This window comes from Paroedura picta, chromosome 10 (genome assembly GCF_049243985.1).
Source record: "Paroedura picta isolate Pp20150507F chromosome 10, Ppicta_v3.0, whole genome shotgun sequence".
In the NCBI taxonomy this organism is placed as follows: Eukaryota; Metazoa; Chordata; class Lepidosauria; order Squamata; family Gekkonidae; genus Paroedura; species Paroedura picta.
This window is the reverse complement of record NC_135378.1, coordinates 74,905,124-74,922,728: the sequence shown is the minus strand read 5'-3', so window position 1 is coordinate 74,922,728 and position 17,605 is coordinate 74,905,124. Positions and strand designations below refer to the sequence as shown.

The window sequence follows — 17,605 nt, the reverse complement described above, 5'->3', positions numbered from 1 at the left end:
TCTCGCCGCGTCAGGCCACTGCCGGGGGCTCCCATGCCTAGCGCCCGCTGTAAACCTAGTCCTCCCCAAATACATCTTATTCTAAAACCATAAACATTAATTTGGACTCTTACTTCAGAAATACACTTGTGATAAGTTTTGTGTATGAATGGGAAAATGAGATAAAATTCACTTGGAGTCCATTGGAATTTGTGATGTGGGCAACCAAGGTGGACACATCATGTTAACCAAAGTTACTCAACAGTTTTTATTATTTCTTACCCTCTTTTTTTTCCCAAGGGAAACAATTTGGCCATAAATAACTACCTTAACATAGTGCTGAAGTGACCAAGTCCATGTTCTGACCAGTGATACAACAGAAGATGCACTATAGACTGAGCATCCAGCTTCAGGAGCATTGTTCCTACACTTGAAAAGGCAAGAGGAAGGAGGTGGACAGAATAATTCCTGGGATTGCTGCAATCCTGATCTAGACCAGAGCCTAGTAGAAATTTTTGAAGAACTGCAAATGCTTTTTAAATAGTGTCAGTGACCATGGGATGGATTTTAGCAAATATTTCTGCAACTGACCCTAAAGTCTAAGAGATCTACCATCCTTTTGGGCATCAGAAATTATATTATTTTGGATTTCTTAATGGATATTCTTTCTACATTAGAAAGAATAGAAATTCTTAATGGATATTCTTTCTACTTGGAGCTTGTGTTTGGGTATGAATTTGGAGTTTTGGTGTTCTATTGTTCTTGTCCTCCTCTGTCATCTTTTTTTAGGGTGGAGGGGGGTCATCTTTCCTGCAGCTTGATTCTGGGCAGATTGTAAATTGAGTCTGCAGTAGCTGGCACTTCTTTTATTAATAGGTATGGAATGGAGGGAAGTGCATGGGGAAGGCAGAGATAAGAGTAAAATAGCATGTCAGTTGCATGGCAGTGAAAGAGCTAGGATGGCCAGTTCTTAATGAAAGAACTATTCTTGGACTATGATCTAATTTTGAACAGATTAATCACAAATGCAGGCCCATTATGCACGCACATCTTACTGCAGATTTTCAGAGCAGTAAGCCTTTGATCTTGACTTCGGATTCTGTGCCCGCCTTACACACCATTCTTTTTCTTCTGGTGTATGTATTCTGCAGCTGCAATTAAAAAACCCGCACTTTCCTATGTCATGGTGGAATGTCATCCAAAGTTTGTTTTAAAATGTATGCAATTGTTCTCTTGTAGCTGTACTGTAGCATCTAGCAAGCACCTTCCGTTTAAATCCTTATGGTTCAGTTTTCATGCATGCATGTTAGTACTAGTTTGTTGAATTAAAGGGAACAGAAAGTAACCCAAATTTATGGGATTATTTTTTGGAACTGACAAGCAGCTATGAAGTCCTGTATTATGTCCACTCAGGGATTCTCTGCTGTGATTTTAGCCACTGTGAAAAATGGGAGTCACAAAATCTCATATTTATTTATTTATTTGGACTTTTATACCGCCCTTCCATATGGCTCTTGGCAGTTTACATAGAATGTTGTAAAATAATTACATAGAACATTTTAACAATATGTCAAATAACAATCATAAGATAAAGTAGCATGTCAACCAGAACAGTATTTTAACAGAACAATAACACTGAAAAATCCGTGGGGAGGTCAGATTGTTCAGTCATGGAAAGGGGTGTCTTAGGGTGGGGGGGACCAGCAGATGTTTTGAGTTGGTCGGCCTCAAGCAAATGGTTCACAAGAAGGTCCATGTGGCTCAGCCACCATTTTAATTTAAGGTTCCATATACTGCCAACATGATTCCTTCTAATGCATTCACTAAAACATTACAGGGGAAAATGTTTTATTAGTTTTAGGCTTCCCATCCCTATGCCCCTCCCTTTACATCTCATGTCAATTTCATTCCACACTGATGATGTCCCCCCTTTATTTTGTTTGCATGCAGCACTGAAATCCTTTTTCTGCACTGGAGACAGTCATTGGCCTCCTTTCCAATTCCTCTTTCAAGTAAATCCTAGCAAGGAACTAAACCTTGCACAGCTCCTTTTAGGTAGTCTCCTCATTCTTCTTTTTTTTAATTCAGTGATACAAGACTATTGGTAATGCTACATAGCTAGAGTCATGCCACTTGTAAAAAGAAATAAAAATGAAGGAATAATGGCGCTTGTACGCTAATGAAGGGGGAATGTTGGCGGAAGGTGCAAAGTGGGTGGAACAAACTTGTGGGTGAACAACCTTCAAAGGGCAGCAGAATGGGGGGGGTCCAAGGATATCTGTACGTTTTAATGACTTTCAGTTTGAAAGCAAAACAAAGGGAAAATTGGCACAAATCACTCTCAACAAACTCAAGGAATCAGCAATCAGAAGAGAACTGAGCACCTATGGAGGTTTGGTTTCAGGAAGGGGGGACTTCCATGGAGTATAATGCCAGGGAATCCACCCTTCCAAAAGAACTATTTCCTCCAGGGAAATTGATCACTGTAGTCTGGAGATCAGTTCTAATTCCATTGGATCACCAGGCCCCATATAGAGTCTGACTGCAGACTCACTGGAAATAATAAGTTAACTTGTTGCTAAATCTGTAGTGTTTTCTTGCTATGTATTGTATAAAAGTGGGGCATTTGCACTCAGGAGGGGAAAAGAAAGATGAAAAATGAGTTTGGTTTCATTCTTCAGGAAAGTGTCAATTAATAACATAAATCTTTGTCAAGTTGAAGATGGGATGATGTAAGGAAAATGTGTAGCAAAAACCCCTTCATCAGTCTAGAAGCCACATAATCAATCCAGTGCAGGATATTTATTACCCATTTGCTTCATACTACATGAAAGGCCTGAGCATTTGATACTTTTGGAGAACAGGTACCAATGCATTCAAAATCTTATTTATTTTAAGCGCTCAGCAACGATGACCAAACACCAGGGCAGGGGCTCATGCAACCCTCTTATATAGCTGTATTATAGTCATTTGGTGCCATTGTGGACACAGTGGTTATCCCATCCCTGTAGACTAGGTAGGTCTTCCCACATAAGTTTCAGTGGGAACAAGTCCTTCATGGTTGTAATGAAACTGAAATTGGAAGGCTACCTTGGAAGCCCATTATTTAAGGTGTCACCCATGGTGAATGGAACTGTGCTCCCCTTGAAATAACATGTCTGTAATCTGGGGGTGCTCTTTGACCAGATCCACCTGCTAAATAAGCAAATGGCAGCTGTGGCCAGCAGTGCTTTTTATTACTTTCAGCTGGTTAGTCACAAGCAGACTTTTTTGGGCATAAAAGATTGGCCACTGTGGTGTATATTCTGGTTACCTTTGGATTAGATTACTGCAATGCACTCTAAATAGGGCTGTTCTTGAAAAGTGTTCAGAAACTTCAACTGTTTTAGAATCTTGCAGCCCTGTTGTTAACATAGGTCCATCTACGCTGACTCCCAGTTTGTTTGCAGGCATGATTCAAGGCGCTGGTGATGACTTTTAAAGTCCTGTATGGCTTGCAACTAACATATCTGAAAGACTGCCCACTCCCTTACCTTTAAAGTTGTCTTATAAGACCCTGCCGTGGATGCCCTCAGTTGGGCATTTTCTGAGATTGAGTAGAAAGAACCTTCTTAGCCGGTTTTAGGAGGTATAAAAAATAAATAAAATATTTTGTTTGAATTTGTTATCTGCCTTGTGGAGGGTAGAAAGACAGGATATAAGTTCTGTAAAAACCAATCAACTGATCAATAAACAGTTACCTGGAATCCGCTCCTACATTGTTAAGGGAAGGTCCCATGGATCACGGACCTTTGGCACAACAGCAGCAATGCTTTCTACAGAGGGGTAAATTGATGTAGCACACAATTTATATAATTACTAATGTCACGTGGGCACCAACTGCTGGGCCTTTATTTAATGAAGAGAAATCTAATTAAAGAAGGTTTCCCTATTATGAGAAAAGGATCAACATAGAACTGGGTTTGGAGAGGAAGTGTTCAAGTCTTTCTGAGTACTTGTGCCCACAGTCTGCTTCCAGGTAAAAATACTAAGAATGAATATTGCCTACAATGTATGGAAAATTATTCAGGTGGATTGTGTAGGCTTCATTGAGTTAAGGTTCTGGAAATGCATTTACATTGTGTGTGGGCAGATGGCAGACTTTCAGAATGAATTAGGGACATATAAAAATTGTCTTGCAAATAGAACAAGTAAAGGCAACTTTAAAGGAGGGGACTGTTATTGTTCACTTTTGCTTATATGATAGGGCAATTTGATGTAATGTTCCAGAGTGCTTGGTTAAATTGCATTTATTGGAGACACTTGGGAAGCTGGTGAGTTTGTTGGAAGTAGTACACTGCAATATATTTATTGACTTCTTGGTTGTCATTTTACCTGAATGTCTGACTAGGATTCAACTTTTGCCCGTGGAATTTTAAGGAGAGTGAGTTTCTTTTCTCACCAGCACCAATCATGCCTTCCGTCATTATGCCTCTTAATTTTTCTGGTACATAGGGTTAAGAAGAGCCTCTTTGTAAGAGGCAGAAATGCTGTCTGAAGCTGTCTGCCCATGAGGTTGGGAGTTCAATCCCAGCAGCTGGCTCAAGGTTGACTCAGCCTTCCATCCTTCCGAGGTCGGTAGAATGAATACCCAGCTTGCTGCTGGGGGGTAAACGGTAATGACTGGGGAAGGCACTGGCAAACCACCCCGTATTGAGTCTGCCATGAAAACGCTAGAGGGCATCACCCCAAGGGTCAGACATGACCTGGTGCTTGCACAGGGGATACTTTTACCTTTTTTTATAGGGTTAAGAACATAAGAATAGCCCTGCTGGATCATTCCAGTGGTCCATCTAGACTAGCATCCAGATTCACACAGGTGAACCAATTCCTTTGGAGGGCCAATAACAGGGCACAGAGACCAAGACTTTCCCTTGATGTTGGCTTCTGGCTCAGGGATTCGGAAGTTGACTGCTCTGAACATGGAGGTTCCTCTCAGTCACCATGGTTAGTAGCCATTGATAGACCTAACCTCCATGAATTCATTTATTAAATGTATATGCCATCCTTCCTGTGTGGGCTCAGGGTTGTTTCTAATCCCCCTTTAAAGCTATTTATTCCTGTGGGCATCACTGCATCCTCTGGTAGCAAATTCAACATTGCTCTCTGAGTAAAGAAGTATTTCCTTTTGTCTGTCCTGAATCTACTGCCCAACAGCTTCATTGTATTCTAGCCTTTTTGGAGAGGAAGAAAAGTGTCTCTTTGACAACTCCGTTTGCATAATTTTATAAACTTCTATCATGTCGTCGTCCCTCCCTGAGTCATTCCTTTTCTAAACTAAAAAGCACCAGACTCTTCAGCTTTTCCTCATCCAGAAGTTGCTCTAATCCCCTAATCATCTTGGTTGCCCTCCTCTGTAATTTTCCCAGCTCTGCCAGGTCCTTTTTCAGATATAGTAACCAGAGAAGGTGGCAATTGCCACAGTGACTCGCCTACACAGCCCACTTCTGCAGCATACCCTGGATGAAGGTTGGCACTTGATTACAAGATACTTACTGGACACTGAAAGTGCTTGCCTTGACCAGGGCCTGTTTTTGAAATGCTAGGCCTTCTCATCCAGAGAATTGACTACATGTCCATAGTACCCTGAATACTATTTTTTTATTTTTTTATGTAAAGGAGCCAACTGGCTATAACAGGGATAGTCAAACTGCGGCCCTCCAGATGTCCATGAACTACAATTCCCAGAAGCCCCTGCCAGCATTCGCTGGCAGGGGCTTCTGGAAATTGTAGTTCATGGACATTTGGAGGGCCGCAGTTTGACTACCCCTGGGCTATAACAAATAAAAGCCCTCAAGACTCATCTAAAGGGGGCCATTGCCACTGCAGGGGAAGAACGCCAACAAGGACCTGGCTGGTGGGAGAGAATTCCCAACCCTGGCATTCTCTGGTGCAAAAATATTTCTGAAGGGCCTATAAGTAGGAGTCTAAAGCTTTTTTCTGAAAGCAGTTCACCCTACCAGTTCTTCATTACTGCAAAAGACTTTATACATTACTTGAGAAACATGTGACAGGAGTGAGGAGGCAACCATCTTTTTCAACATTAATCGACAAAATTTGCTTAGCTTTCTATTGCTTTTCTGTGGTGGCAAATAATTGATAAGTAACAGGTCTTGTCTCTACTGGCAGTGTTCCTCCTCACCCATCTCCATCACCTCACCATTACGAGCTGTCAGCCTCTTCCAGAGAGGGCATCTGCCCACACAAATGTACGGCGCCTTACATGCGCATAGAAAGAACTTCAGTAGTGCTCTTAGATTGCATCACACAATAATAGTGTTTCATCCGAATGGCATCAGAGTAAGATAGGGCATAATCAGAAACATGGGAAGATGAGGGTGTTTTTGATCCATTTAAACTTGCAGCTGATGTGATCGGCACGCTGTGGATTTCCGCAGTCCTTCAGTAGCTACAATAATAATATTTATCCAGATAAAAGAAACAGGTAAACTGTTTTGCCTCAATTCCGCGAGGCCTATTTGAAAAGAAAAAATGTCAAATTTAATCTCCCTTGCAGCTTTTCAGAAGGGAATTTAGCCGGATTCAGATGAGTTTGGCTTAATCGGGGGTGAAAGCTTCCCAATGATTCCAGTAAGTGGAAGGTTTCCTGAGATTTCGCAAGTCATTTGGCTGTTTTAATTTTCCAGGGTGTGTGTGTTTTTTTTTTGTAGCCGTACATCTGAAGGAGCAGAACGGGTTTCCTTGCCTTCAGCATTGGTCTGCTTCATGTATTGCATATATACACTGCACTGAATCTCTCCCCAGAATTGATAATTAAAGTAATATTTTATACCACTATATATATTCCCTGTTAGATTTTTAATATGCTGATAATCCCCAGGGCATGCACATCAAGTGAAAACCAGTGATAAAAAAGAAACCCTTTTCTTCAGTTTCTGTATAAACTAATTTTTTAAAAACATAACCAGCTATTTCTTAGGGATTTGGGCACTGGGTCCCCAAGAGACAGGATGCTGGATGGGAAGCTATCATATTCTTTAGGAAGGGGGACAGGCATTCTGATAGAGGGAATAGGGGGGGGGGAAATGGCAACTTCAGACCAAAAATGGTTGCTACTAGACGTTACTAGGAAACATTATGCAGTAGGTTATGGTTGCCAGCCACTGTGAGGCCAGGAGATCTCCTGGAATTGCAACTAAGGTCCCGATAACAGAAATCAAGTCCACTCGAGAAAATAGCTGCTTTGAAAGGTGGATTATTATACCTCTTGCTAAAGTCTCTCCCCCTTCAAACTCCACCTACCCCAGGATGATGATGATGTTATCCATTCAGTCATGTCCGACCCTCGGCGATTCTATAGGAAAGTTTTCGCCATGCATCTCTGTCAATGACTGCCTCTCTCAGCTGGTCCTGTGTCATCCTTGATTGTGTCGAGCCAGCGGATCCTTTGACGACCACGTTTCCTTTTGCTGCTGACCATGCCGAGCATTAATGATTTTTCTAACCAGTGTGATCGCATGATGTGTCCAAAGTAAATGAGCTTTAGCCGTAATATCTTGCCTTCTAATGACATAGTTGTTTTGCTCCTCTCTAAAACTGTCTTGTTGGTAACTTTGGCTGTCCATGGGATTCGCAGCATTCGTCTCCCAACACCATAATTCGAAAGCATCTATTCTCCTCCTGTCTTCCTTCTTCAGGGTCCAGTTTTCACATCCATAGCTTTTTATGGGGAAGACAATGGCGTTGACTAGCCGGCATTCTGCATTAAGGCTGAATCCTGCCGCAGGATTCACCCCTAAATATCCAGGAATTTCCCCACCCAGAGCTGGCAGTCCTACATAGTAGGGAAGGGAAGAAACCCATGGAAGCTAGATGAGCAGAAAAGATGAAAGAATTCACCTTACCAGAAACAGTAGGAATAAACCGGTGTGCTCCTGTTCTGATCTCTCATTACCCTTACCCATTCCTTAGGTGAGAAGGAGAGAAACAATCAAACGCACCATTAGAGAATGTGCGTGAAGTAAAGGGCTGAGTCTCCCTCTGCAGTTATAAAAGACAGACTAGAAGAGAAGAGGTCATCTTCTTTCCTCTAACCCTGCCTTTCCCCTCAGAAAAAAAAAAAAAACCTGCCTCTCAGCAGCTGTGAAGGCCTGAGGCTTGCCTTTTGAGTGGAAACTCTGATGTCAGTTAGGTGAAACTCAGTTACTGTTCTAGCCCTTTTGGGACTTATAAATTGTGCTTTAGAAGGTTAGGCTCTTTTCCTGGCCAAAGATATGTGCTGTGGGGGAAACAGCACCTGTTGAATTTCCAACAGTCACACAGCGGGAAAGGTTTAGGGTGGTTGGAAAAAATAATAATGCAGATCTAAGGAAGAATAATTTAACACAGAGAGATGTTTTGAAAGTTGCAAGGGTTCCCCTCCCTCCTCCAGACACTGTGTGTCTTTCTTTTTGCCCACCTGCACCAGTGAATCATGAATCCCTTGAACAAAAGAAAAGGTGCCTTCTTCGTTTCAGGGTAGGTGGTATGGCACAGCACAATGCTTATTTTATGTTCTTAGTGTGAGGTGACCAGATTGTCCCTCTTTTGGAGGGACATCTGGGGGCACCTGGCAAATTGTACTTATGTTGAAAATAAAAACAGATATATTACAATACTATTTTTCTGTTCTATGAAAACTTTTGTTGCTCCATATAGACCAAATGTTAATCAAGACCCCCCCCCCCCCCCCGGTCAATGGTGTCCCGCTTTACCAATGTTAAGATCTGGTCACCTTATCTTAGTGTCATTTTGCTGATACAGCCACAGGAGATGGGCAGGGTGAAAGTAGTGATCCTGTAGGAAAAAATGTTTTACTTCTAGCAGCTGAGAGATATGAACCATCTCATGGCACAGTGACAAAGCAATGAAAGACCAGTTGCTTTCTTAGGATTGCCAGAAACCTGGGGGAATACCTGGGTAATTTGCCCATTGTTACTTAACCTCCATATCATGAAAAGCTTCACCTGCCATTCAGCCTCTGTTAAAACGAAAAGACATTTCTTTCCTTCATATTGTTGGTCACTGGCAGCAGACTCTTCTGAAGCAGAATACGAGCCTTGTTCTTTTTCCTAGAGGCAGGTGATTTATAGTTTTGGGGGAGGAGGGGAGTTAATCTTCCCTCCCTCTGATTTCTCTTGGTTCCCCCTGCCTCCATCTGGGATAAACCATTTGCTTTTTGGTTGAACATGAAAGCTAACCATAAGCAAGGAGCTATAGATGGATGGATACCTTTCAGTAGTTGAACAGAAGAGATATCGTGTGACCCCCCCATGAAGTTTTGTTTTTGTTCCCCTTTTGCAAACATTAAAGGCACTGGAACACTTTTCACCAGCTGCTTCTTCTAGTCTCCTAATAGGGCTGCTAATCTCAGTCTGAGGCTGCTTTTGGTGGAAACTGGTTGACCATAAAGGTTTGGTGGTTCCTAGACAGGTGTGATGTCACACCATAGGGCCAAAGGCGATTAATTCTTTTTCCCCCTTTCACCTGCTGCTCAGAGCAAAGGGTGTACCAGTGTCTTTTCCTTTTTACCACAGAGCTTTGCAAAGTGCTTAAAGAAATCACAGCTGGATGTGGCAAGGTACACAAACTGGCCATTATTGGGAGTGGGTCCCACTGTTGGTGCTTTATGCAGCAGTTCAGCTGCCAAGAAGTCTTGTTGAGGAGTATTTTTATTGCCCACAGCACTAGCTCTTTCATATTGGTCATTTATGTTGTGTTTCAATTAACAGTGTTCCTCTCTCTCTCTTGACTTAGTCTGTGTACAACACTGGTAGCAAAATAGATTTTCTCCTGTATTGCCTATGCAAATCCAGCACACTGTCTGGGTTTGCTCTGCAGCATTAACGCTATCATAGCTTCTATACATACCATGACAAACCTGCTTTGCGAATGAATCAGGTGCGTTGTTTGAAGTCTTTGTTGTAGTGAAGCCTACCAGGTGTGAAAGGGGTGATTGGGCAGAATGCAACCAAAGCAGACTTGAGGGGAAAGAAGCCTTTGAAAGGGAAGCAGTCTAATTCATGAAGGATGGAGCTATTGATGGCTAATAGCCATGACTGATACTAACTTCCTCCAGTACCAAAGGCAGTAATGCCACTTCATATCAGTGGCTGGGGAGCCTGGGTGGGAGGACTCATCTTGCTTGAGGGCTTCCTGGAAGCAGCTGGTTGGCCTCTGTGTGAACAGAATGGTGGTTTTAGTGGGCCTTTGGTTTGATCCAGCATAGCTCTTCTTATGTTGTCAAGGAAGAATTGACTTTTCACAAGTATGAAGAAAACAAATATTTGGACACTGGTGAACAGAGAGCCCCCCCCCCCATAAAAATTATTTGAAACTAAGTGAGGAATTCTGTTATATCCTTGCATCAGAGAAGAGATTTGCTGCTGTTGATACAGGTGGGCTTGTAAGCCTGGCTGTGGAAAAGTCAGACTTTTATAGCCTTGCTTGCAACTCTGAGGCTGTATTAGTGCTATCCCGACCTGCAAGTTGGTAATAGAAACTGCTGCTTAGACACAACTGACTTACTATGACCCTGTAGGGTTTTCTAGGCAGGAAATGCAGAAGAATAGGTTTTTATACCCCAGTTTTCTCTACCGTAAGGAGTCTGAAAGTGGCTTGCAATCACATTTGTTTCTTCCCACAACATTGTGGGGTAGGTGGGACTGAGAGAGTTCTGAGAGAACTGTGCAGAGGTAGTTTACAATTGTCTACCTCTGTACAGGAACTCTAGACTTTCTTGGTGGTTTCCCATCCAAGTACTTATCAAGGCTGACCATGAGAGCTTCTGAGAGCTGCTGAGATCACATTTATTTATTTCTATGTAAAGGAGTTTTCTACTGTTTGTGATTGTAGTTGTTTTGTCTAACCAATAATAAAGCTGGATCAGAAACCCTTTCCTGTTGTTGGGCAAAAAGAGAAATCTTGGAGAATGCTAAAGATGCTGAACAATGATAGCTCTTAACCCACTTGAACAGAAAAATAACTTGGAAGGGAGTCTGGCTTAAGCATCCAAATGTCATTTGATTTGCTCACTATCGATCTATAATTAATTTGTTAGCTGAGATTTCCTGCTGTCCATCAGCTGGTACCTCTCAAGGTAACTTGTGCCAAAAGGGAAGACAAATTCCACTCTCTTATTAAGTCTTAGCCCAGATTAGTTAAAATGAATGGCTCCAAATTTAGAGTTTTGCTCTCATTTATTTAAACTGTTTCCTCTGTAGGGCCCTGCCAGCTTGTCCTAATTGCTTGCAAGCATCCACTGGTCATCTATCACAGCCCTTTAAGGGGGCAGGAAATACAGTCTCATAGCAAGCCTGATACTTTATCCCTTCTCTTACGTGGGTAGGATCATGAACTCTTGACTTCAATTTAAAAATTATTTACCACTAATTCAGCAGCTGTGTCATATTACACAGGTGGCGATAGGAACACTAGTACACTTGGAATATCCACTTTTCACTTGAAGATTGGTATCTAGTTCAGCATGCATCTGAAGCTAACTGTTCCCCTTGTGATGCTCTGTATCTGTTTACCTGCCTAGTATGTTTTTTTACTGCCTTTCTTCCAAAAGCTCAGAGCAGTGTATGTGATATTCCCTATTTTATCCTTACAGCAGCCTTGTGAGGTAGGTTAGGATGAAAGAATGTGCCCCAATGTCACTGAAGTGGAGTTTTCTGTATGTTTTTTGTTGTTGTAGGGCAGAGGTAGTTAAACTGCGGCCCTCCAGATTCCATGGACTACAATTCCCATGAGCCTCTGCGAGCGAACGCTAGCGGGGGCTCATGGGAATTGTAGGTCCATGGACATCTGGAGGGCCGCAGTTTGACTGTTGTAGGGTGTACATATGGTATAAGGGCAAGGAGGCTCCAGCAATATATTGGCTTATCTCTTGATGTCTGTATGCATTTTTGTGCCTTTAGTTACTATATTGTCTTTTTTTGTGTTCCCCCCATGTGTTTTTCTCAGTCCTTTAGACTACTTTTACCCTTTTTCTTTGGGTACAATGTTTCTACTTTTTTGGGGCCCTTTACTCTCATCCTCCAGCCCCCTTTTTGACAACTGGACTTCATGGTCAAACCACTCCCACCCCAACCCCTCCATCTGAGGGCATGTGGTTTTGCTTTTTTAAAAAAAATCAGCGCTAAATTATTAACGAATTCATTGAGAGCTGTAACAATAGGCCTAGCAGGTTCTCTGAACTCACAACTTTCATTTTTTCTTTAAATAATAAATAAATAAGTCTTCAGCTTCTTCGTATGGAAGAACCTAGAGACTGATTTTTTTCAAAAAAATGAAAGCTGAAAATTTAGAGAACCTGCTAATTCTATTGTTACAATGCTTTGGTGATATATCAGTGTTTTGGTGCACTTTTAAAAAGATGCCTTGAGACCACTGATGACATTACTTTTTACCTTGCCTTTATGGAGATTTCCAGGAAATGTTATTTCCCTTTAGCCAAACAGGTGGATGTAATCAGTATCACTCAGGTCTCTCATCATGATCTAAATTGCTTCAACCTGGTAGTTTGGAGGCTTGGGATAGAAGACTCCCTATTGTCTTAGGAGGCTAATAACATTCCTGCATTCTCACAAACCTGCTACCAGAAGTGTGAGTAGGTACAATTTTACATATGGTGTAGGGCTTCTTTACAATCATATTTGTTTATACCTAAATAAGGGGGGGGTCATAGCTTTCTCTTGCCTAATGTACATCTTGCTGCCATTATCCTGCTAACAGAGGGGAGCAGATGGAGAGTCAGTTTTTTCCACCATTTGTCTAAAAGGTTTCTTAAGGGCTAGGTAACCTTTGCCTGCCTCAGGACCCCTTGGTTCCCCAATGGTCTCTCTTGTTTTGATACAATTTATGTATGTTTGAGCCCTTTACCACATGTTAGTCATCTGAACTCTTGATGAAGGTCTGTTTTCTCATGGTTACTATTATATCAGCCAGGAGAGTGAGCTAGCAGCTTTTCAGATGGATCTCCATTTTTGAAGATTTTTCCTGAGAGAGTTATTCTCCAACCCAACCTTAAATTCCTAGTTCCTGCCTAAAGTAGTTCCGGTTACCTCAGGATATTATTTTGTCAGTCTTTTCCCCCCACACCAAGTTCTGAAAGTGAGAAGAGACTTCTCACTTTCCTTAGATATTATTCTCATTCCTTAGATATTAAGAGGGCTATTCTATTTTACCTGAGAAGAACCCTGGAGTTCTGCAGGGATAGAGCACTTTTGATATGCTTTGCTGGTTCTAATAAAGGGAAGAGAGCTTCTTCTCAGACATCATTGAAGTAGATTGTCATTAGGGAATGTTATTCCCTCGCCAGTAGTTTGTGTCCACTAAACATTCATGCCCATTCTACCAGAGCTGTAGTTTCTTCTTCAGCTTTCCTTGGTGCGGTTCCATTTGTGGAGATTTTCTGGGCTGCTACACGGTCATCAGCAAACATGTTTATCCACCACTGTGCTTTGGATCTGCAGGTGAGGTGAGCGGCTGAAGTGGGGAAGGCAGTTCTGTATTCACTGTTCAAGTGAGGAGAGCATGCCCCACTGTCCGGTGAGTAGCTTTTTGAGAATCCCCATATGGGATAGCACAAAGGTTAGATGATGAAAACAAAATTGCACTTACCTGTAATAATTGGTCATTGAGTATTTCTCCCTCGCCCCATTGCATGTTCTGCCTTGCAGGTGGTAAAGTTGGTGTGGGTGGGGTGCTGCTGCGCAGGAGCACATGGTACATGGGTGACCTCTGGAGGCTCTTAGCTGTATATAACTCTCTGATGGTAGGCCTGCTCATGCACAGTCCTTAGGTGTGCTTGCACAGAAGGTACTCGGTGAACAGTAGTCACAAGCAAGTGTAACCATGTTATATTTGTTCATGGTCTGCTTTAAATAATATGTTTTGTATAGCAGATTTCTTGACGGCAAGGTCTTTAGCAAACCTCAGGGCCTGTTTCTTATGGCAACAGATCCTTGGGTGTGTTATTTTGGCCAGTTGTGTTATTTGTAGAAGTTTTAGCCTTGCCAGACTCTGTAAATTTGATTTTATAGTGGTTGTCCTAGAGGAACATTAATAACTTGAGTGTAGTGAGATGTTTACTCTGCAGGGATGTTATTTGGTCTGTATCTTGCCTTAAAGTATTGGGTCAGATTTCAGGGTCCCTCTCTCTCTCACTCTCTCTCAGATTTTGGTATAGATTTTTTCCCCCTGGCCATACACTTCTTCTGAATCCTTTGCAGAACAAAGATATAAATGTCATCAAATCAGTTTTGGTTGTTTCCTGCAGGAGAGTGATTTCAGACTTTTTCGGAAGAAAGTAAGGGACAGTAAGTATTTTTAAGGGAGTCTGAGATGATGCATACTGCAAAAACGCACTTAAGGTACATTTAGGGTTAAATTGCTGCAGAGTGGCAAGTTTTTCTCTGATTATTTCTTTTATAATAATATATACCTCATGCAGTGGCAACTCCATACTAGCAGTCTTCATCAAGCAAATGATTTGATGTCTGTGGCATCCATTTGCAGTCCCTTTCATTCAGGCATGTAAGGGGAGTTTTTGCCCATCTTATAAATTGTCTGCCGGTAGCAAATCAGAATTTCTGCAAGTAAGTTGATGCTCTTGTTCTTTCAAGGCTTCTGTATATTTGGCCATGTGGAGTAGTATACATTTTTCTTAGCTAGTAACTTCTGGAGACTTATGTGACCCCTGGCATTCAAAGTCTAGGGTGATGTTTGTAATTCAAAAAGTAAATCCAATTCATTTAAATACAACAGAAAGCATTTGTGAAAAACATTCCCAAAGATACCATTACTGGTTCACTAATCATTATCTCAAAACAGAGGGGCTTTCCGCACCGGGATCCTTGTAGCAAATTGTTTGCTGAACGAAAAATTGCCATTTAAAATAGTGCAATTCGTCATTATGCATACCTGCTTTTGTAGTGGAATCCAGTTGCGTTTTGTATCGTTTCCCACAGGCTTCCGGTCTCGGCAAAAATCGCTAGAAAGGAAGCGCTATTGCCAAGCTCATCCCACCTCTGGCTGTCAAGCAGCCAATGGGCGGCTGTTAGCATGCTCCCAAACAGCCCCTTTCCCTTTAAGAAAGTTTTTTTTTTTTTAAAACACACACGTTGCAACGAATCTGTGTTGATTCGTTGCAACGGAGAGACCCATCCAGCTTGCAGGTGTGTTTGAGCTGCCGTTTCATCGTTGCCACGCTCCTCCCGAGTGAACCCCCCCCCCTCACGGGCGCGATTTTCGGCCGAAAACAGTGTGAAAAATAAAGGGAAAATACATCAGCAAATGGGCTTCTCTGTTGTTTGTGCTTAAACAGCTCTGGGGAGGGACTGAAGCCAGGGAAGCCTCTAAACGGAGGCTCGCCGGTGCGTTGATCCCCGCTCGCTCGAAGAAAAAAAATTGCAATCGCTTCGCCGGAAGATCAGAGGAGAGAGCCAGGGGGAGGGACTTTGTAGAAACCACAACAATGGTAACGCACAGAACTTTCCCGCTAGTGTTGCAGATTGGTTGCAGGAGTGTAGCACTTTCCGGAGGGTGAATCTACTTTTGGGGATTTCCCTGAAAGCGCTACAACGAAGCGCTTTTTGCGGATCGGTTTCAGGTGTGTGGCAGATTGTCAACGACGTTGTGCATAATGGCAAATCAGTAGCATTTTCAATTGGCAACCATTGTGCGATTTTGAAGGAGTGCGGAAAGCCCCAGAGTCCTACGCACAATCCACATTGAAGAAGGCACAGGCAGAACTTTGTGTCTTTCTTGTGGCTGGGCCTGGGGCAGAGTCCCAGAGATCAAGAAGGCCTTCCTAGCCAGCATGAACCACACCCATGCATAACTGGATACACCTCTGTCATTGCATTATAGTAAATTATTGCACCTGAATTTTCATGCATGAATAAGCCAGTTGTAAATGATTTCTGTAATGCAACTATGATATGTGATTGTATACATTATCTGTTGTCAAATCACAACCAACTTATGGCAACTGCAGGAAGGGGCTTTCAAGGTAAGGGAGATATAGAGGGGGTTTGCCATTTCCTTCCTATGTAGTCTCTCATCCAAATGCTGACTATTCTTAGTTTCTGAGATTTGATGAAATCTGGGGTTGCCTACATCTCTTCACTAGTGTCAGTGGGAACATTTCAAATTTCACTGCTTCCAAGGCTGGGACTGACCATGAATGAGCACTGAATTTTGAAAAACAACCATGTGCATTTCTCACCCACCATACTCCCCATCCGTAACTGCTGATCTAACTGAGTCCTGTTAATTTTGGAATTCGTCTCTCACCACCCCACGGATATTATTACTCTGGTATTATTTTTGCCTTCTGCTTAGCTTTGCTCCATTGACACAACAAGGTTTTAGGATTAACCATACCTTTCCAGGAGTGAGGACGAGCTGAAGAAAGGATAGTGCTGTTACTTATGGATGACAATTCATTGAGTAGAACCACTGATGCCAATTCATTGAATCATAGTTAGAAGGGGCCATACAGGCCATCTAGTCCAACCCCCTGCTCAACGTAGGATCAGCCCAAAGAATCCTAAAGCATCCAAGAAAAGTGTGTATCCAACCTTTGCTTGAAGACTGCCAGTGAGGGGGAGTTCACCACCTCCTTAGGCAGCCTATTCCACTGCTGAACTACTCTGACTGTGAAATTTTTTCCCCTGATATCTAGCCTATATCGTTGTAGAACCACTCTACTCTATATTGAGTAGAACCAGTGATGCCATAAACCTGGCTTCTGAGCAATAATTATTCATTGGTTAGTGGCATGAGAGAGGAGGATGATCCCATTGTGTTGCCTGGATGGTTTCCTGGTATCTCACTTCCAGAAAGATGGAGAACACAGAAATGTGCACTGGCTATTGGCATTTTTCCAGGGGGCTTTGCAGGACTGCAAATGCCAAAGATGAACAATATGCTATTAGATAAGGTAAAGGAGACAATTACCCAAAGCTGGTGCCCCTCCAAAGTTCAGCTTCATTTCCTTTTACAGCTGCATCCAAATGATCAGGTTGTATGGAAATAAGTGTTCCTTCTGTTCTTAGCATTGAAAAAAATATGGCAAGATATAATCATTGGAAACTACAAATACTGTTTTTAGTTACTTTCAGGTGCCATATTGAACTGTCTACAGATACCTGACGTGACACATCGCCAAGCAAGTGAATTCCTGCCAATGTGAAACGCTCCAATTCTCACAGTATAAAAGATTTAGCACAGTATTTTGGCTTAATCCTGTTGGCTCTGTTATATTAGCCAGGCTTTGTGCTTTTGTACTGGTTGGCTTTTTAAAGTCTAGTTAGTAAACTGAATCTTAGAAGTAATTAGGGAAGGTGAGAGAAGGAAAACTCGGTCAGATTATTACATTTTATCAGCATTGAATGAAAAAAAAATCAGGTACTGTGTGCATGTCAGCATCTCATCTCATCTCGGGTTCATTCTTCAAAAGGATTTTTTTCTGATTTTCATTGTACAATAGTGTACATAGACAAAATGAATCCCTTACAGCAGTAGTCCCCAACCTTTTTGAGGCTGGGGACCAGCAGGGCAACTGCCTGCCCGCGCA

General features: G+C 42.2%; 1 protein-coding gene across 7 annotated transcripts in view; it reads left to right on the top strand.

Annotated features, from left to right (window-relative positions):
* The window catches only part of GRID2 (glutamate ionotropic receptor delta type subunit 2), an 857,916-nt gene that overhangs the window by 99,066 nt on the left and 741,245 nt on the right, over window positions 1–17,605 (top strand). The window contains exons 1-2 of one of the 7 annotated variants that reach the window (XM_077300874.1): window positions 12,546–12,627; window positions 13,497–13,572. The exons of 4 other annotated variants lie outside the window; for them this stretch is intronic. The gene's annotated coding sequence lies outside the window, so the exon portion shown is untranslated. Of the gene's footprint in view, window positions 1–12,545; window positions 12,632–13,496; window positions 13,573–17,605 lie in introns of those variants that run through there. 2 more of the 7 variants (XM_077300875.1, XM_077300876.1) reach the window with 2 other exon arrangements.